Genomic DNA, 19,809 nt, shown 5'->3' with positions numbered 1-19,809 from the left:
CGATTTCTCTACTCTTTGCACCAAATCGGATCAGTCCTCTCTAGTAACTGAGAGCTGGTTTTCTCAGGCACCTGCCCTGGGAGAGTTCCAGCAACAAAGTACCCTTCAGTGATAACAACAGCCCGAGGCAAAAGGGCCCCACACTCCTCCTGTTCTTACCCTTAATAAACACTTCTCAAATGATCCTATGCCTTTGGACGATTTCCAGACTCCTAAAATAGCTGTTTTGTCCATTTTTGGAGAATTCCCACCACCACCACCCCCATTTGCTTTTAGGGAAAGAACTTGCTAGGTTCCTCATGCTACTATTCTAGAAGCCTCCACACCTTTTTCATAAGCTTCATCAGGACTTGGTGAAACTAGAGTGGTATTAAAATTCGACTTTCCATGAAGCTAAACTTTTGGAGAAAAACAAGGAATCAGACTGGGAATAAGAGTTAAAGAACAAAAGTGCCTTAAGAATGGTGTGCTTTTGAGGATTTTGGAGGTTGGCAAGGTCAGAGCTATTGCTACGTTACCTCAGCTAACGAGAATTTTTTTAAAATATATTTTATTTATTTATTCATGAGAGACACAGAGAGAAGAAGAGACAGGCAGAGGCAGAAGCAGGCTCTATACAGGGAGCCCAATGTGGAACTCGATTCCAGGACCCTGGGGTCACACCGTGAGCCGAAGGCAGACACTCAACCACTAAGCCACCAGGAGTCCCAACTAATGAGAATTTGCCATAAGTGTTCAGGAGAATAAGAAACAAGGGCCATGGTTTGAACAGTTGCACAATAAGAACATGTGGAGAACACAACGCTGTTCAGGATATGACAGAAATCCTAGCACCCAGAAAGCAGCTCTAACTCAAAATCAGTTTTAGAATTCATCCACTCAAGCAAGCTGTTGGCGGCCCTGTGCCCTTAGCATCACTCTGTCTCTGTTTTATGGGCTCCGTCCATCAGCCGATGGGACTCTCCTCATATCTGTTCTACTTTCTGGGTTATGGGAACTTAGGGCTGCACTGATCCATGGCCTCTCTACTCTTTTCTTCTTGATGCCCCCTGCCACTCTGCCCACCTGATATTTGTGACATTCTTCATGTCGCACCTCCAAGCTCCACAAAAAAGAGGTCCAGATTTTTATAAAAGTGTTCCTTAATGTCTACTGTGCCTATTAATTAGCTGAGAATCTCAGTAAGATGAAGCTCCTGATTCAGAAAGTCTGGGCTGGGACTGGGGATTCTTCTCCGTGGCACCTACGCTGCTACGCTGCTGGTGCACAAACCCCACATTCACGAGCACGGCTCTAATTAGTCCCCGCAACAGATGTGGCTACTGGGTGGTGCTCCTGCAACAGGCGCCTTCCACCACAGACCAGGTCTGCATCACAAGCTAGCCCTCGTCTATCAGCTGAGGGCTGGACCACAGCGAAATGAGGTGCAAAGCACGGTGCTCTGTGTATAAAGAAGCCAGTGGTTCTAGAGGCATCAAACATTCTCTACAGGACATCTAGTACAAATCATTTTTGGGTTTTTTTAGTGTTAAATGGTTCCTTTGTTATCTTTGCTGATCAAGGCAAGTAATTGACCTTGGAAATTAACTATTCTGCAGAGGACCATTGGCCAGTCTCCATAATACCCAGATCTCCCAAGGAAAGTGTTTTTTTTTTTTTTTTGTCTTTCAGGAATGGAAATGAATTCAGAGTATTCCACGCCCACCTTGTCTGTGTACTTGCAGATTAGGGCTGTACAGTTTTAGCCAATTATCCAGAGCGCCTTGTATACTAACCAGTACCTACTCACAATATGATACTTCTATCTCTAGCCATCTGTTTGTATCTATCACCATGCTTTATAAGACACTTCCATCTTTTAACTAACTTAAGGACAGTCGCAAGGGGCCAAACATTGTTGCACGGCGGCATACAGAAAGGACTCTTTCTTATCCATCCCTGTGTCCCTGGTGTCAGTACAAGGCTTGGCTACACACCTAACCCTACCCGAGTGTGGATATAATAAGTCATCTGGACCTTTTCTACAAAACAAAGTGCCTCTATAAGACTGCCCCTAGGATCCCACCCCATTACATTTACAATGCAGCTTTAGATACCCCTGGGGGAAGCAGAGGTGGGACGAGGTCAGTGGAGGGGTGAGGCCCAGAGATCCTGTTCCCAGATCTCTTTTTCCTCTCTGGGTGCTTGCACGTTTCCCAATTTAAAGAGAACAAGGAACCAGGCAAGGGTGTTTCTCCACTCAGCAATTCAACAGGAACTTTTTGACTGGAGGGAAACACAGGGAAGAGAGCGCTCTTCTACGCTTACACATCTCAACCAAATGCACCAAGATAACTTTAGATGATGGTAACAGCCAAGAAGAAAATAAAAAGTCAAATGTGGGGAAAAACATAAAAATGCAGATTTATCTTGAAAGTTTAAGGAAAATTGAGAATGACCTATTTAATCAGCACGATCAAAAACATGCAGCTGAAGTGTCATTTTCTGCTCACATATGGCAGCAAGACAGAAAGCATGTTTGCACCAGTGATGAGCATTTCCTCTGAAACCTCAAAGCCAGTAACATATATCCTGGCTACGTCCCGTGATCAGCAGGCATAAGGCTGGCATGTTTTCTTTGGAACCCAGAAAGTATTTGGAGCCATGCTGGGCTTGGCAGAAGCTGATGCTAGCCAAGGCCTGGTTCTGATCATTTACAGCTGCCTCCCAGACTGCTGCCATCCCACCAGCCTATAATGAACCCCAAGCCAGGCCTGCCTGCTGTGGCTTCCGAAAGGGGCGGAGGCAGCGACTCCTTATTAAATCAGCCTTCTAGTTAGGGAGCAAGGACACTGTTGCTGGAGCACTCCTACAATTAAAACCATGACAGAAAGCCTCTCCCTCCCTTGACCCCTGGGTTGATTATAAGACTAGATATCTCATGTGGCTACGTGAGGAGATGCAAGATAGCAGGGCTGTGTTTTTTAAATGGATAATGGTGGTCATGTGGGAGGAAACACAGACCACAGAGTCATGTAGGAGTCTTCCCTCACGCCCAGACCCAAGTAATCACAGTCCCTGAGTGTGACAATTGAGTACTCATGATAAGCTGGGTTTCAGAATATCCCTCAGGAGCTTAGGCTAAAGTCCCAAATAAAATAATATGTGAACTTTCAGAATAGGACCATGAATGTGATATAGTTCTGAAAGTTAAAAAAAAAAATCGAGAAACCACATCTGCAATATAATCTTTCCTAAATTACAAGCATTACTGTATCCAACAAAATGTCTGATGTTTAATAGGTGCTAGGACAGGTGTTTGATGAAGGAAGGGAGGAAGGGAAGGAAGGGAGAAAGAAAGAAAAAAGAAAGAAAGAAAGAAAGAAAGAAAGAAAGAAAGAAAGAAAGAAAGAAGAAAGAAAAGAGGGGAGGGAGGGAGGAAGGGAGGAAGGGAGGAAAGAAAGGAAGAAAGAAAGAAAGAAAGAAAGAAAGAAAGAAAGAAAGAAAGAAAGAAAGAAAGATGGAAAAGAGGGGAGGGAGGAAGGGAGAGAGGAACAACAAGGTACATTCTGTTCAAAAATTTTAAAATATAACTAGAATATAAAAGAACAAACCAGGAAAATCATTTTAAAAATTCATATCCACATTCCTTGCAGTAATCTGGTCTTGAATTGTCATAGAAGAAAACAGCAGGAAAAAATTCCCTCTGAGGTACTTGGAGAGGGAATTATTTCTTGACTTTGCTAGACATATCCATTTGAAACTGTGACTTGTCTAATGTATAAAAAGAAAAAAAGCAATATGGTGTCCTGTTAAAGCACCCTTAAAATCTGAACATGTTAGGATAGATCTATGCAGAGAAAAATGTGGGCCCTTCATCCCTTATTAATGGTCATGGGATCTTATTAGGGACAGTTACTCTTACTTGAAGCCTCGTGGAAGATGACAAGGAGCATCCACATGGCAGTGGGCTGAAAACATAGGAGCCTCATGCATCTGATGAACGCCACCCTTCACAGCAGTCTTGACAGAGGATAGTTATTTTTAGGCATCAGTTGAAATCATCATAACAGAGGTAACTATGAAGCTTAAATAGCATAGTTGTCTATTTTTTTTTAAGCTGAGAAATTCTTGAAAGAAAGATTTCTTTTCATTTCTCCTTGGGAAAACATTAGAAAGGTATCATTCATAAACAACATAAAAACCGTAAGATGTGTATAGGAAACTATAACGTGAATATATACACAGTCGTAAATAAAATGAATGACACTCTCGAATGGTCGAAAGAGAACTGAATTCAACTCTGCTTTAGATCCAGTTATGTGACCTCACGTGAATACTTCACTTTTTTGACTCTTTGATGCCAAAATACAGGGCAGGATGGCTATTTTTCATTTAAGGTCCTTTATAGTAATAAAATGCTATGGTCTCAGATGTCTGCGATTTGATATTTAAAATCAGGTACCATAATGATACCAAAAGCAAAAAAGTCTTTGTAATCTTTTTGGAAAGCACAGGCTCAAGACAAATGCAGCATGGAAATACCGAAGATGACACAGCTCCAAATGCAGCAAACATAATGCGGTCCTATAATTTAATATGATGACCGTAGTTCAACCTATTTTTACCTTGAGTGAACTACTGTTGATTTGTTCCTAAAATCTGCTTTTGATCAAAATATTGTAAATCAGAAATAATTACAGACTATTAAATATTCCAGTGGCCTAAAATATCCTTCTCAACTTTCCAGAGAAATCCTCAGGAGAACTGGAAGGACAGGGCACTCACTCCTGCTTTAGTCATTACAATACATATGCTGCTTATTTACGTTATTCATCATTACTTGCTATTGTCTTCGGGTATACCAGTGTACAGGGACTGTTAAAAGGAACATTTTCTCAAACATTAAAGGATAAATTCAGTCTGTTCGAATTACTTAAGTAGATGAGAACCACTGGGAATCTTCATGGTGAACAGAAGGTTTTGTGGGAAGAAATCTGGAGATAAAAAATCATCAGAATGAACCAGAAATAGGAAAAAGGATATGGGATGGATGCCAACTGGTAGAAAAGGACAGGAAAAGGAAGACAAAGATGCAAAGAGAGCAGATATCTCTTGTTGAACACTATCAGAAAAATGGTAGATTTCTAAAAAAAAAAAAAAAAGGGTAGAATTTACACTCTCTATTTGAAACCCCCGGGGTTAGTATCATAATATGGGGATTGCATAATGACAACAGCACAGCCTGGACAGGACGGAGAAGCGGTCCTATGCCGATCTGAGCAGGGTCACGGGGAGAAAGAAGCAAGACGCCACACCCTGCGTCGGCCAAGAGCACTACAAGTCTCCTTCACCCAGGGCGGGAACAGGTGCTGTTTCTTCTCTGCCATCCTTGGTTTGTTCACTCTGCGCAGCCAGTACTGTTCAACTGCTGTGCAAAAGGAGCGGGTGCATTGGTGTTTTTAAGAGCTAGCTCCTAAAAATCCTTTTCCAAGAAAAAGAAACAACCTGTTTCAATAGAGATTGACTATCTGCATACTTTGCAGCATGTTTTACTTCCCAATCCCTTCCCATCACCCCGGAAGCCGTGCCCGGATGGTTCCTTCCCGCGGGTGCAAGCTGGTCCCGAGCTATGATCAGAGAGAGGCAATCATGACAAGATGCCCCCACTGGGTGGCAGCAGCAGGCGTGCGTGTGGCCCTGAAGCATGGGGTCACCGGGGTTTCACAAACAACTCAAGAAGATGAGGGCAGGGGATTGCAGCCGCAGAGTCTGATAAGGTTCAAGAAACACGGGGCTCGGGAGGGGAAACAAGCGGAGGAGGCTGATCTGGCAGTGTGTGCGAAGGGCCCCCCACGTCTGGCCAAAATCACACCCCCCCCTGGTAGAGGCGCTGTGTCCAGTCTGGAGCCACCTTGGGGGGGAGGGGAGCAGGGTGGATGGGGTCCCGGCCTGTGCGTGCGGATACAGGTACCCCAGGATGTCTGGGATTCCCTGCAGCGTGGCACCCCACGGACACTCCCTCCTTAGAGGAACCCACCCCCCTGCAATCTGGTCCTAACAACACGGCCAACTGACCTCTTCAGAGTGAGACCACTTTGGGGAGTGAAATCTGTGCCATTCACGATTCCAGAGCATCAACTACAACCCAGGCTGTCAGGGCAAATGTGGATGGAGGGCCATCCAATTCCTAACTATCTCCTCCCCGAGAACCCGGCCAGCCCTCCGGGCCCTGGTAGGTAGAGGCACTGGATCTGACTTTGTGGCTCCTTCTCTTCCATGTACGAGGGCCAGGCACAGAGTCCACAGACCATCAGAATCCACAGTGTGAACCAGTAAGAGGAGCTGATGCTTTGTGAGCCCCTGCCAAGGACGTCCAACCCAATTTACTAATTGTGACTTTATGGAGGATGAAAACTCATATTTGGAGAGTTTAAGTACCTAAGGAGCAGTAAACGGCAGAAAGGGACCAGGACTCATCTCTGGACTCCTCCACACAAGCATTTTTCCATGTCAGCGTTTCAAACGGGGATCCGAAGATGCATGAGCGATGCCTTCCAAACCAACCATCCAACCATCCAACCATCCAAACGTGTGTAAGGCAGGAAGAGCAGCATCACAAACCATCCACCCAAGGAGAGGCTCGTGACTGTGAACAAGGACACAAAAGCAAATGCTTGCAGGGGGCAGGCAGACAACAGAAGGGGGTTAAGCGGCTGGCCACGAAGGGGAGACCCAGCTCCTGGGCTAGAGCAGGTCACAACCAGCTGGGAGCGCGGTTTCAGTGTTGTTTATTCAATGAAGAAGTAAGAATAAGAAATAAGGTTTTATAGGAGATCGCCCCATGTTTTTAAGCATAAGAAAACCCACAAAGTCCTGCATAAGCCGCATCAAGATACAGCCGTGAGCCATCTGTGACCTATGGGCTGCTGCAGTGCCCCGCTCCCAGACGGCACCCGGGGTATGCTGACCGCGCTGCTCCGCGGCGGGGTGACCTGGGCCACATGATCCTTACCAACTCCGCAGGCGAGCTACTGGGCAAAGCTGAGTTTTACAATTGAAAGTTACGGTCACCGTCAGCATAGGCATCAACCAGAAGCAAGAAATGCGGATTCTGAAGTCTCACTGGATTCTGGTAAATCTACAAGACTCTATAGAAATCAAAACCCTCATGTTAAGCAAACCTCCCCCACCCCAGCCCTCGCTGACTGTCCACCAGGTGCTTGGTTTGAGAAATCCTGATTAAGAGGAAGGGTTCCGGCAGTGTGAATAATCATAGTTTTCACCCGGCAAAGAACCAAAGCCAACACCAGATCCAACACACGGCTACGCCGTTCGCCACCCTGCCCGCTCTCCAGACGTGGCCCATCCCTGGAGGACAGAAGAGCCCCTCCGTCCTCTGCTCTGCTGTACGTTTGCTTGGCACCAGTCCTGCTCCTGTACCAGGGTATGAAGAAGAAAGGAGCGCACCTCAGAAGTTGCTGTATCTAAGCCCTGGCTCTTTTCTTGATAGAGCCGTGTCTTAATTGGGCTGCCACCATAAACAGATCTTGCCCGAGGGATTCCACGAGAAGATGGCTAGCAAAAAAAAAAAAAAAAAAAAAAAAAAATATATATATATATATATATATATATATATATATATACTATCGTCTCTCTCTCTCCAAACAAGAACCGATTAATCTTGGCTCTAACCTTCATTTTCTTTTATTCCACATCACCAATTTTATCATATATCTTTCCACCTGTTAGATGTCTCTGACATAAATGTCACCGCACGGTCCCTTCTATGACATGGTCTCTAAGTTTTAAAAATTTCTCCGCCACGCAGGTAAGAGAGAACGTAGTGTTGCTTTGTCATCCGCCAGAGTCCCCAACTTCATTAAAAGCTCTTAGGATGTGCTGGTTTCCCTAAAGGGAGACCTCATCTCCATTTATCTGTTCTTCCCGAGAGAAAAATTGATTAGCCCCCATCCCATGCAGGCAGTCAGTCAATAAACGTTAAAATACAATAATAATAATGACCAGGAAGCTTCGTCATCTTCTTTATCCGTGCAGGTTGCCATGGTTACCACTAAAATCTTGTTTTGTTTCACTGGTCTTTCGATTCTTTTACATAAGATTCCTTGGGGCCTACCGCTCTTTCTCGCTCTTCCACGACTTCCTTGCAGGTCAGTCACTGTCGCTGATAGAACACACCGGTGGCTGGATACCTGGGACGCTTTCGATTTGAAATGAAGATGTAACCAGGGCAGCCCAGGTGGCTCAGCAGTTTAGCGCTGCCTTCAGCCCAGGGCCTGATCCTGGAGACCCGTGATCAAGTCCCACGTCAGGTTCCTTGCGTGGAGCCTGCTTCTCCCTCTGCCTGGGTCTCTGCCTCTCTCTCTCTCTCTCTCTCTCTCTCTCTCTCTCATAAATAAATAAAATCTTAAAAGAAAAAAGATGTAACCAGATCCTGAAAAGTGCTACTTTCAGTCCAGCACAATGGAAAGCAACTGCCGCCCTGTGCATAGTGTGACCACTGTGGTGTTTCCCCATCACGTGTGCATGGAGATCTTCCCTTGGATTGTGACTCTGTAGTTGAACAGCCTTGGGCTTCCACCCGCACCTTCACCCCCCCTTGGTCCTCCAGATAACACACACGTGTTCCCTCCTGCATTAGTAACTGTATCTGCTGGGTTCAGAAGCCCCCCACCCCCACCCTAGTCCTCTGAGGCTGTATGGCCTGGAGACACGATGGAAAGTTGTAAGTCCGTGTTCACATATTTTTTGATGCCCTCAACCACCTGGGTCAGCCAGCACACAGCAATCAGACCGCGTGTCCTCTCGCTCATTCTCTGCATCAGCCCAGCCAGAGATGGGGCCCACCGGCTTAGAGCTCATCTTCATCAATTCCGTTCTGTGATTTGACATTTATCAGATAACGGGGCTTCCAAGCACGAGATATGGCATCTGAGGTTGGGTCCTTCTGCGACAGGCCACCAGTGCCTACGTGTTGTCATCTTGTGTGCAGAGGGCGTAGCTGCAGGGCTGTGACGACTACTCTCTCCTCTTTCTATAGCTTTACATCATGCGCAGTCATGGATATTTGGCCGTTCTGACCTCTGACAATGATAGCGTCGCAGGATCCAGCCGGAGAGTTGGGGGAGAGAAGGGAAGATGTTCCCTGGCTGGTTTTGGCATATCTGCAGCTCCTGATTCTATTGTTTTTACACAAAGTCATAGACTCTCAAGCCTCTGTTTAAAAAAAGAAAATTGGAAGAGCTATCGAATTCTTGCGGAGGTGCACTAAATTATTCAAAGGCAGGTGGATAAATCGTGAGGGAATTAACTGTGCCTCCTCCCGCTCTTCTGTCCCCCAGGGTCTAGAAGGCCAGCATGCGGAAAGCATAAAGGGGTCAACTCATGATCATGTACTCGTGGGACCCCGTAAGGGGCAAGGGAGACAGAGCATGATCCTAACTACATTCTTTCGGGAGGGGAAGGAGGCTAACATCAAAGATGTGTTTGTCACAGGGCTTTGCTATGTTTCTAACCCAAGACTCTGTGAGGATCCCTCTGAAAGGGAGATTTAAAAAAATCAATGGCTAATATTTTCCAAGTTTCTTCTCACTAAGAGATACTGGATACTATGATATTTGGGGCCGTGTGCACTCATGCCGCTCTGTTTTTCAAGACCATCAGGAGGGTACTAAGTAGAAATGTAATTTGATCAAATATAAGGAAAGCCATCAGTCTGAGACAACCACACGCCAGAAATGGCATGGGGGAGAAGAGGAAATGGTGGAAAACGAGCTGCATCGATCTCAATAACTCCTTCTATCTGATAACGATGAAGACTGAGTCCCGTCATGTTTGTGATTCCTCACTTTACTGACCCCCTAGGGTTCTCCGGTCGGCTTTCTCTTTTTAGGGTATTAATGATAGCAACCCATCAATTCCCGGTAACTAATTTTCTCTTGCACCTTCTCACCAGCAGGATATTTTACATTGCCTCTAGCAAGTTGTCCCTGCTATTTTTTTTTTTTTTTAGATTTTGTATTTAAATTCAATTTAGTTGACATACAGTGTATTATTAGTTTCAGGGGTAGAATTTAGTGATTCATCAGGTGCATACAACACCCAGTGCTCATCACATCACCTGCCCTCCCTTCTTGCCCATCACCCAGTGACGCCAATCCCCCCACCCACCTCCCCTCCAGCAATCCTGTTTGTTTCCCAGAGTTAAGAGTCTATTCTGGGTTGTCTCCCTCTCTATATTATTTTATTTCTCCTTCCCTCCCCCCTCCCCATGTTCATCCATTTTGTTTCTTAAATTCCACATATGAGTGAAATCATGGTATTTTGTCTTTCTCTGATTGACTTATTTCGCTGAGCATAATCCCTAAGGACCCATCCGGTGAATAGGTGGCAGGAATACTGGATGCAGGCGAGAAGCTTTTGTGATCAACTCTATGTTCCCAAAAGTACTGCTGTCGTTAACCTTTTCCCGAGTGTGGCATAAATGTCACCAGGGAGCATGTGAGATGATTTTAGGTGGGACATGAACTTTTTATCTTCCTTTAGCAGTCAGGTACTTTTTTGGGTTACAGTTCTGTTACAATCATTGACACGGGTTTTCTGTCCGCGACAGAAATTTATTTAAACAAATTGGGGGTAAAAGTAAAGCCATGCTAAGAAAAAGCCATAAGTCAATACTGGTACATCATTTAAGAAGGTGGTGGTGAATGACTCGGGTCTGGGCAACTGCACGCAGGGTGATTCTCAACGAGAAAACCAGGCTTGAGTGTCCTAGCTTCTTGCAAGGGGCGCTGTCTTTGAAACTCTGCAAAACCGAACGACTTTTTTAGACTCCACCAACCGCATGTCTTTATGCAGTGTTTTCCAGCAGAGCCTTAAAGTTCTATGAGTGGGATGCTTTCTCAAAGCCATTCTCTGAATTCTGAGGAGTTCTGATATTCTTCAAAGCCATGGCCAACCTGTGGGTCATGGGTAGGAGGGCAGCAAACCGACAGGCCCCTCTGGAACCCGAAGAGCCGTCTGTCATCCCACCTCCTTATCCCCGACAGATCCCTGGGAGCTGCATCTTCAAGCTTCTTGACGAGCATTATCTTATGCCTCCTCTTAGCAACCCTGTAGCAAATACACTTATTTCCCCCCATTTCATGTAGAGTGAGATTAGATACCGTGCCCTGGTTTACACAGCCTGAAGCCGACAGGGTTAAAGCTTGGATCCTGTAACAGTGAACCAAGACAGCACTCCAGAACTTTTATGAAGGGAGGGCTTGAGAGAAATCTGTTTCTGATCAAGATCCAGAAGTTTCAATTATATTTGGCAGGTACTTCAAAACACGTCACTGTTGGGTGCCCTACCACCCTGTAAACTAGGTGATGAAATGCCGCTCACACCAAAGTAAGAAGGGGAAGACTTGCAGCGATTGTGAGTTTCCATCCTAATTCCCCACTGTGATAAAGCTTTAAATGATTTCTTTCAAGGGACTTAGCTATAAATTGAATTATTTGATTAGAAAGCCAATTTTTCCCCCTAAAACCGTTTCATTCTTCAGCCATGAAAGGCGCCTCAATTCACAACACAGGAAGCTTACTCACAAGTATAGGGCTCTTTATTAAATTGTTTTAAGGGTTAGCTCACCTTATGCACAACACACCCACTTCCTAATCTCATTTTGCAGCAACACGTTAGGGAATGAGTCTCAATAAATTCGAAGGGCAGAGGACCTGACTGTGCATGTGTGCATGTCCACATGAGTGTATGTGTCCACACACATGGGGAACTCTAGCATGCCAGTGTAGGTCACCAACAATCTCTTTTTTAAAGGTCTATTTGTTTATTTGAGAGAGAGAGAGAGCACATGCAGGGGGAGATGCAGAGGGAGAAGGAGAAGCAGACGCCCCGCTGAGCAGGGAGCTCAATGTGGGGACTCGATCCCAGGACCCTGAGGATCATGACCTGAGCTGAAGACAGATGCTTCTCCCACTGAGCCCCCCAGGTGGTCCACAAATGAAACCTTTAAAATAACGTCCACCATTTAGGGACTATTCAAAGAATGTTGTCTATCTTTATTGTAATTCAGAACATTAGCTAAATCATTATTTTATCTGAATAATTAGACTGCTTTCATATTTAAGTTTTCTCTACCCAAGCAATTATAATTTAAGATATTTAAAACCCTCAAAAAAGAAATTATTGAAAAGAATTATGTAATGTGAACATAGAACTGTAATATTGTTGTTTTGGTTGTTTTCTTTTCTTCTTTTTTTTTTTTAATCTTGAAAGGGGGACTCCTGGGTGGTGCAGTTGTTTGAGCCTGTGACTCTTGATTGTGGCTCTGATCATGATCTCAGGTCACGTCTGGCTCCACAGTCAGTGGGGAGTCTGCTGGAGATTCTCTCTTGTTCTCCCTCGGCCCCTCCCCCCTGCTCTCTCTCTCCCTCTCTCTCTCTCTCTCTCTAAAATAAATAAATAAATCTTTAAAAAATATCCTGGAAGCATACTGTAAATGTCAAGAATAAAATCATCCAATTTGATATATTTTACCATAAATCCCCAAAATGTACACATTTCAAGATTAATAAAAATGTTAGACATTCACAGGGGCGTAAAGCCGGTTTTCATAATGACATAATTTCTGTACTTGACATATTATTACCACGAGCTGTTAAACAGACTTCGAGAAAGTTACACTCTGCATTCCAACATTTCCCCCCGAACGACTCCAAATCCAAACTTTTCTTGCGCGAAAGCATCACTTACGGCTCAGAATGATAAACGTGTTCAGCCTGAAATATTAACTGTACTATTTATGCCGCAGTATCAAGGAGTGAGCGACACAGGCCACCTGGTGCACATCACAGATTCGACGACGGTCGCCCTGTGACCTCCGTCGCCCTGTGACCCTACCACTTGGTGTAGCACCGACCGCGTGCCCGCCGTGTGCTGAGAAGGAAGCAGGCACATGGGCGTGAGGCCCGGGATCGACAGGCATCTCGCGGCAGGTGCCAGGCGCTGGGATGGGCAATGTGCACAGGGCTGTGTGGGTCTTCACGAAGCCCTAAGACCGTTTTCAACAAGAGATCTGAAGCTTGGAAAGTTCAGACGATTCGCTCACGGTCACAGGTACAATGTGTCCACGTGACTCTGTGCTCCTGGACCCCAGTGCTTCTGCTGGAAGTCCCCGTGGGGCAGGGCGCGGGTCTTCTGGCCACCAAACAAGTGAGAGAAGCCGAATCGAGGAGCTAACCCCAAGCACCTTTAGTTTGTAGGACAACCGAGCGTATTCTCTTGATCCCTCTTCTCACATTTCCTATGAGGAACACGCAGTCTTAGTAATGTCAACAACACGACTTTAGAATGATTACACATTAGAGACAGAGACAGCAAGGCACTTTATGAGAGACAGGGATCCCTAACAAAGGCTTATGTGACCCCTTCTCCCACTCGCGTTTGGGTTTATAGGGGAAATGCAGAGATTTCAGAAGGAAGAGGAGAATGAAAGAAACAAGAAAACCCACACAAAACAAAAGAACGACAACCCCAGATCCAAGGAAACGCATCATTCAGTAGGGAAGGGCCAACGGCGGGGTTGATCATTGGGATTAAAAACAATCTTAACACCGCTCAGCCAACCCTCTAGATCTGAAGTGAAACTGAGTTTCAAAAACTTCCCTTTCCAAGTGTTTAGCCTCCACAAAGCCTGGATTCCAAACCCTGCATTGACGAACCAGCTGCCTACCCAGGACCACCCTGTGCCCCAGGGCTCTGCTCCCCATCTCCTCTCTCTCTTTCTCTCTCAGCCTCCGACTCCTGCTTCTCTTCCTTCCATCTATACCACACACAGGGTGCTATTCAAATGGGCAGGATCCCCTACAGTCACAGAGCTCAGCACGGGGCAGGGTGGGCACACGAGCCATCCTCCACCCTCCCTACCTCGGGCAGCTCTCAGAAAAGAAAGGGGGTGCATGCAAACCCCCTTCCAGTTGCTCCATTTCACTTCCCCCCAAAACGACATGTCCATCCCACCACAAAGGGTCATTCTCGGTTGCTGGGTTTTGAACAATGTTGCTTAAAATATTAATAGATAGTTTTAAGGCCATGCTTTTCTATCCTCCTTTTTGTCCCCCCGCCCCCAGGGCCCCGCTGGTATTTCCTCTGTAGACTTCCCTTTCTCTTCCTCCTATTCTCCATTTCTCTCCGTCTCTCTCTCTCTGTCTCTCATTCAATCATCCTGTTCTCTCAACTAATCAATGTCTGATAGTAAGATCATCCTGGCGGAGTGGCTATATAGGAGCATTTCACAGTGTGATGAAAGATTTAAAAAAAATACTGTCAAAAAAAATAAAATAAAAAATAAATAAAATAAAAAAATACTGTCAATAAATACACACCACTTGCACCTGCTAATATCAGATAATAACACACTTTTTAGTCTAAGTTCGGCGCAATAAACTCATGCCAAATCCAAACTTCACATTATACTTTGTTACACATTTTTTTTTAATTTCAATAACTCATCCCCTCCCTGCACTGCTCCAGGAAGTGATGTTTCTCCAGCACCAATTGGTTTTAAACCCGTGTCCCTCACTTAGGAGCTCGGTTCTGCCTGAACCAGCTTCTCTGCGCTGCCCCACTGCCATCAAACACAGTCATAAAATATTTAGGAGCAGCATATGGGACAAGGCTTTGCTTCTACTATGGCTGATGGAAAAATAGCAGTAATTTGCTCCCCACCCCAAGAGGGTGACAGGAAGGGGATCAGAGTCACAGCTGGGAGCCCATCGAGAGACTGCTGGCTGTTGGCTGAAGAAGCAAGAAGCAGAGGGACACGACGTGAGGCTTTCGGGGACAGCCGCTCCCCCTGCCCTCCTCCCCTCGCACACATGCACGCACGTGTGCACACAAGCTCGTGCACACGCAGGTGGGCCAAGCACACCCGGAAGGCAGTGGTTGGCGGCAGGACTTTGACATCCGTCTCACATCCTTATTTACTCAAACAGATACAGTCCCATCCTTATCGTGACCAGTCAGGGACTTAGAAGTTTCTGGAATTCAGTTATTCGGCACCCAAGAGTAACTTGGAAAACGACTCCTCGGTACTTGTCAGGGCTGGAGATCCCTCAGGAAACGGGCGGACGCACCATTTACCAAGAACGCTCAAAAAAATACACGTGTGGCAGTTATAGTAAATAGTTGTAAAGGGGGGGGGAAGGTATCAATCCTTTTTTTTTAACGCAAAGTCTAATTGACTTGTTTCCTTAATGAGGATCATCGTGCCTGTTTTATCACCTGCCGTGAGGATTCAGTGAAATAACTCATCGGGACACATCCAGGCCATTTATTCCTTGGCACGCTTGGACGAACGTTAGCACACTGCTGCCCGTGGTGATGTGAACTGCTGCCACCAAAATATGTGAAAATAGGGGGTTTCGGGTTTAACTAAAAAAAAAAAAAAAAAGAAAAAAAAAAGCCAGCAGAACGGTTAATTTTTGCCAAGAAGCTCAGTAGTGAATGCAATGAGTTCTTTTCAGAACTCTCTGTCTCCGTCTAGAGAACTCGGAGTTCTTGGGGCAACTGAACTGGTTTATCCTGAAGCGGGTTCAGTTGGGAGCAGGCTTGCAGCTCAACCGTCCTAGATCCTTCCAGGGAAACCTGGCGGCCGTGGAGACAAACGTCAGCGACCCTGGGGGCGCACGTGTCTCCCCACGGCCCGGCAGGGCTGCTCCCCCAGGAAGGAGGCCAGGGATGACCCGTGAGCCGTCGGGTGGGCGTGGAGGAGAGCCCACGGGCTGAGTCCCGGAGCCCCCGAGCACGGCCAGCCACCCACCCACCCAGGCAGCCGACGTTCCTTGGCCCAGCCCAGAGGCCCTGACCGGGGAAGCCCAGAGCTCGCGTCCCTCCAGGCTGAGGCGGGCAGAGGAGAATCCGCATCCGTGGCAGGGCGTCTGGGGCCTCACACAGAGAAAGGAACCGACAGCAGGTGGACAGCGAGCTTGCTACCCCGGCTTTGCCACAGCCCCACGGCAGGAGGAGCAAACCATCTGGTGTCTGCAGGCTTTACCCCGACCTCTCCCCCGTGGAATGTTCCATGGCCCCCGGAAGCTCCCGCAGGTGCTCTGGGAGCTGAAACCCAGCCGTTTCCACATCCGTGCTCGAGAACCCCGTGGGAGCCCCCGCACCCCTCCCCACAGCTTTTATGGGAACAAGGTTGCCTGAGGTCAAAACGCACGAGTGGAGACACAGGATGACACACAAGAGCAGGAAACCGCCGTCCACCGCAGCCAAATATTTAGATCCCGGGGAAAGGTTGCCAGAGGCTCCATTTCCCCAAGAGATGGGCCAGATGTACCTGTCTACGCATCGCACTTCCAATATGGTTTGAATCCAGTTCGTGAGCCTGCGTGGTCCCCAGCTCTCACATAGCCTGCGTGGGTAAGACATGGAACGGAGTTCGTGGCGGCGGGAGCCTTCTGTGGACGGGCTTTGGTAGCAGTTAGTTGTCTCTGCCTTTACTTGACTGCAGGTGTTTGCCTGGAGGGGCTGGGGCAAAGCCAGTGAAGAAGGCCGGCTTCGAATCGGTGTCTCCACAGAGGCGCGGGGCGAGGGGCCCCCCACGACTCCGGGTTACGTCACCGAGGAGCCAGGCTGCACTAAGGTGCCGGGTGATGGATGAAGGGTGCAAAACTAAACCTTCTCCAAGCGCCCTCTGGTTAATAAAGGCCAACTTACAGCACATCATAACTTCCCAAAACTTCGGTGAGACTTAATGACTATATTTTACCCTCTTGGGGAAGCTTCGTGATCAAAATCTAAGTGATTCCTCTTAACCGTTATTAGGAGTCAGCGCATGCTTTGTGGCTTCTCCTCCGTTGGCGATCCTCCAGGGGGAAAAGAAGCTGGCTGTGTGTTCTGGCGTCGGCAACAACAGACGTTTCGGTTTCCAGGAAAACAACCTGTGGGTGCACGTATAATCCATGTCATGGGTTGCCTGGGTGGCTCAGTGGCTGAGCATCAGCCTTGGGCCCAGGGTGTGACCCTGGGGTCCCGGGATCCAGTCCCGCATCGGGCTCCCCGCAGGGAGCCTACTTCTCCCTCTGCCTGTGTCTCTGCCAGTCTCTCTCTCTGTGTCCCTCATGAATAAATAAATAAAATCTTAAAAATAACCCATGTAGTTTCTTCATCGACTATTAGAGATCTACCAAGTGTGGGGATATAAATGCATGCCGCGCGAGACACAGTGCTCTCATCTGCTCAAATCCGAAGTTCAGGGATCCCTGGGTGGCGCAGTGGTTTGGCGCCTGCCTTTGGCCCAGGGCGCAATCCTGGAGACCTGGGATCGAATCCCAAATCGGGCTCCTGGCATGGGGCCTGCTTCTCCCTCTGCCTATGTCTCTGCCTCTCTCTCTCTCTCTCTCTCTATCATAAATAAATAAAAATTAAAAAAATATTTAAAAAAATCCAAAGTTCAAGGACGATCTTCATACGCTGAGACTTGTTACAGGCATGTGACCACTTTCCTTAGATACAGCGACCAGCAACCTGGAATACTCTCGGTGCAGATTTGAAAAGTATGGGCTGCACCACATTGGAGTCCAGGACCATCCCCGATGGTTCCAGACGCCCTGTTTCCTTGACCACCTCGGCACGTGCACTAATGGTTTTAGACAATAAGAATTATTTCTAGAATGCTGACATTCAACAAAATGCTAGGCCTTAGGGCAAAGGCTGTTCGAAACTTTAAGAAAGGGGAACTGTGTAAAGAGGAGATAAAAGAGGGCAGCCCGGGTGGCTCAGAGGTTTAGCGCCACCTTCAGCCCAGGGCGTGATCCTGGAGACCTGGGATCGAGTCCCACATCGGGCTCCCTGCATGGAGCCTGCTTCTCCCTCTGCCTGTGTCTCTGCCTCTCTCTCTCGTTCTCTGTGTCTCTTATGAATAAATAAATAAAATCTTAAAAAAAGGGGGGCAGATAAACGAAGCCCAATGGCCTCAGGAGCAGTAGCGTTAATTTAGAGTGTCGAATGGCCTTGGAAATATTCAGACTAAAAGAGGATCGCTTTTCCTTTTATAATCGCTGTCTCATACTCGTGAAGACGCCCCTACCGAAGACAGACGCGTAGAGGTTACAGAAGGTGGCTGGAGAGGAATCCAAGGGCTCCTCTGGATCGTTATCCCACACGTGCGCCCCCTTTCCTCGGCCTCTGCCCGGCGTTCTGGTGGGAGAGCCTGGTGGTGGGAGCACAGTCTCTCGAGAGATGGTACACCAGCTGGTCACACGATGGGCTCCCCGCAAAAGGAGACCCGTGTTCGAATCCTGGCTCTGTCACTTCTGTAAATGGCTCCTCGTTCAAGCCACTGAATTTGTAGGAACCTCGTCATTACCCAAGAATGACAACTAGTCCCTTTCACACGGATGTTGTGATGACCCGACTGATGTTCAAGGCAGTGACTCGCACAGATTGAAAGGCTTCATAAATGTTAACCGTCATCTTCCAGGGAGGCCCTAAAAAATGGACATTTTTGACCCCTTTTAGGGACATCTTAGTTCCCTAGGAAAGTACGTTTTGGATTTTTCAGGCCCCCCCTCCCCCAAGGCAGCCCTAACCTTGACAATTAAAATTTTCAGATCCTTAACGTTACCGTGCCGCAAGCGGCTTGCGTGCGTGCCGTATTTCTCTCTGCCAAGTGTTTAACTTTGTGACTCAGCCCAGCAGCTTAATTACAAAGTGGAGCCCTGACCCCCGTCATTCCAAAGAGGGAGGGTCCGTCCAGATGAGCCTAGAAGTGGCTTCTTTCTGCATGAGTTACCGGTCGAGAAATCTGATTGCAACCCAAGCAGATGCATCAAAACGCAGCACTGCGGTGGGTGCCATGCTTTCTTGGCTTACCATGCTTTGCAACGTTCTTGCACTTTCTAAGACGCCCTCGTCCATAGCCAAGTAGCTATTTCCTTTCTGTGTAGGTGCAGCCTAGCCTTGTGATTATTAGGATAAACTCACCATGTAGTACTCTGCAAGACGTGAGGCCGATGATGAATAGAGCTGCTCCTCCTCGGAGGTAAGCCACGCCTGGCTTCCCAAGAGAGGCCCTTGAAATCGACCATCAAGGAAGCAATATTCTGAGCATCTCCCAAAAGAGCAGTTCCTACAGGTAATAAGGTATTTGTTTTAGTCTTTCCTTCAAGAGGAAGACTCACCTACATTTCCAGGTCAGGGTTTGTAGGCACTGGAGCTCTGCGATTGGGTGACAGGGTGCCCCACGTACTGACCCCTCACTCCTCACTCCTACCCGGGGCGGCCTACACCATCCTTTATCGTTCTGACCGTCGTGGAGAAAACGTTTTCTGCCTGCGTACTGGCAGGAAATGCTGAGAAACACAGAGACTCTAATCATCCTCGGCCTCACGTTCCATAACGTCACCAGATTCCTGTGTCAGGTTTCTCTTACTGAGCAAAGGCAAAGCTACTGTTACACAGGAAGGAAGTAGGTCCTAGTCGGTTCTTCCTTACGCAGCTGAAGAAAGTCCAGTATCCTAAGAGGCATCCGACTGTGGGTCGCAAAGCATGGTGCCTTCTGTGGCGAACAGCAACTAGGATATCACTTCTTTCCTACTTTTCCACAGATGTGGGGAACATGCAACTTCTATATGCTCGATGGGTCTTCATCATGCACCATCGAGCTGGAAATTTTATCCTGGGGAAGAAAGGGTGTCGTTTGTCTCCCAATACGAAGAAAGTGATCGGCCAATGGACGCTTCGTGACTAATAACATAGTGAACCAAGACAGGGAATATTGTGGGTTCATGTCGACACTCATT

General features: G+C 47.2%; 1 protein-coding gene across 4 annotated transcripts in view; it reads right to left on the bottom strand.

The window, feature by feature from the left end:
• Positions 1-19,809, bottom strand: part of PRKG1 (protein kinase cGMP-dependent 1) — a 1,197,536-nt gene that overhangs the window by 802,404 nt on the left and 375,323 nt on the right. The window lies entirely within an intron of this gene.

Source organism: Nyctereutes procyonoides, unplaced genomic scaffold (assembly GCF_905146905.1).
Source record: "Nyctereutes procyonoides isolate TBG_1078 unplaced genomic scaffold, NYPRO_anot_genome, whole genome shotgun sequence".
Taxonomy (NCBI): Eukaryota; Metazoa; Chordata; class Mammalia; order Carnivora; family Canidae; genus Nyctereutes; species Nyctereutes procyonoides.
This window is presented reverse-complemented; position numbering and strand designations above follow the sequence as displayed.